Source organism: Micropterus dolomieu, linkage group LG07, assembly GCF_021292245.1.
Source record: "Micropterus dolomieu isolate WLL.071019.BEF.003 ecotype Adirondacks linkage group LG07, ASM2129224v1, whole genome shotgun sequence".
In the NCBI taxonomy this organism is placed as follows: Eukaryota; Metazoa; Chordata; class Actinopteri; order Centrarchiformes; family Centrarchidae; genus Micropterus; species Micropterus dolomieu.
Window position 1 is genome coordinate 12,267,106 of NC_060156.1, and position 2,149 is coordinate 12,269,254.

The window sequence follows — 2,149 nt, forward strand, 5'->3', positions numbered from 1 at the left end:
CTGTCCCCTTTAGTTTTCAGTCGAGACTCTGGAACAGACAACAGACCTCTGCCCGAGGATCTCAAGGTACGTGCTGGTGCGTATGGGACTAAAAGGTCAGAAATATAACAAGGCGAGAGGCCATGAAGAGCTTTAAAAGTGATCAATAGAATTTTAAAGTCAATTCTAAAACATACTGGGAGCCAGTGTAATGAAGCTAAAATAGGAGTAATGTGGTCATATTTCTTTGTTCTGGTTAAAAGCCTGGCAGCTGAGTTCTGGACAGTCTGGAGTCGATCAATAGATTTTTGGGTTAAACAGGTGAAAAGGCTGTTGCAATAATCCAGGCGTGATGAGATGAAGGCGTGTAAAATGGTCTCGGTGTCCTTAAAAGTTAACATAGATCGAATTTTTGCTATATTTCTAAGTTGATAAAAACATGATTGAACAAGCTTTGTGGTGTGCTGCTCGAAATTTAAGTACTATCAAACCAAACACCAAGGTTCTTTGCCACAGGCTTAATGTGATTTACTAGGGAACCAGCAGATGGCAGTATTTGATTTGCCATCTGCTGAGACCCGATGACCAGGATTTCTGTTTTGTCTGAGTTCAGCTGGAGGGGTCCAGGGTCTGTTCCAGGGTCTGTGGATCTGACGGGCAAGTATATTTGTGTGTCATCAGCATAAATATGAAAAGAAATGGCATGTTTATGGATAATATGTCCAAGGGGAAGCAGATACAAGGAAAACAAAATGGGTCCTAAGACCGACCCCTGAGGCACACCATATTTAACTGGACAGACATAGTTGTTTACAGACACGCAAAACTTCCTATTTGACAGGTAGGATGAAAACCATTCTAGGGCAGTACCAGAGATCCCCACCCAGTGCCTCAGTCTGTCTAACATGATGTTGTGATCAATGGTGTCAAAAGCAGCGCTAAGGTCCAGGAGTACCAGGACTGAGCACATACCTTCATCAGCAGACATTAAAAGGTCATTGGTGACTTTAAGCAGGGCAGTCTCAGTGCTGTGGTACTTCCTAAAACCAGACTGAAACTTTTCAAATAATTTGTTATTTTCCAGTACAGTGAGCAGCTGTTTGGACACAATTCTTTCTAGAATCTTTGCAATAAAAGGCAGTTTTGAAATTGGTCTAAAATTATGTGGGAGGGACGGATCTAAACCAGGTTTCTTTAAAAGTGGGTTCACACAAGCCGTTTTAAAATAATCAGGGACACAACCAGTAGATAGGGAGCTGTTGAAAACAGAGATCAAATGGGGCCCAACAGAATCTATTACTTTCAGTAAAAATTTTGTAGGTATTATATCAAGTGGGCTGGAGGACACTCTCATTTGTGATACTGTCTTTAAAAGCTCAGCCAAGTCGATGGGATAAAACTGGTTAAAACTCTGTTGTTGCTGGTGAGGGACCTCTGAGTAAGAGGCCACGAGGGTAATAGAGGCTCTGATAGACACCACCTTATTGGTAAAATAAGATAAAAACAATCACAGCGTACTTGATGACATTTAAAATTTTTCCTATACACGCTCACTAGCCCACCACCACGACCACTGACCCTCGGTTGACTAAAGCAATCATATTGAGGCGGACACAGTTCAGCTAGCTGGCTATAGTCATTCATTTGCAACCAGGATTCAGTTAAAAACATAAAATCTAGATTTGCAGACAAGATAAAATCATTTAAGATAAAAGTCTTACTTGAAAGTGATCTCACATTGAAGAGAGCCATTTTAAATGAGTTTTTTCTGGGTGCTAGAGTTGGTGCAGTTGTCCTAATCCTTAAGAGATTACTATTATTTCTGTGTGGGATGTGCCTTTTATTGCAAAGATTCTAGAAAGAATTGTGTCCAAACAATAAAATGGTTAAGGATGCGAGAACACACTATTTTTCTGAACTCATTACTACACATAAACACAATCCCAGGTTTCTGTTTAAGACTGTGGATCAGCTGGTAAACCCAACCCCTCCTTGTGCCTCAGCTGGAAGTAATGATGACTGTGAATTGTTTTTATCTTATTTTACCAATAAGGTGGTGTCAATCAGAGCCTCTATTACCCCCGTGGCCTCTTACTCAGAGGTTCCTCACCAGCAACAACAGAGTTTTAACCAGTTTTATCCCATCGACTTGTCTGAGCTTTTAAAAACA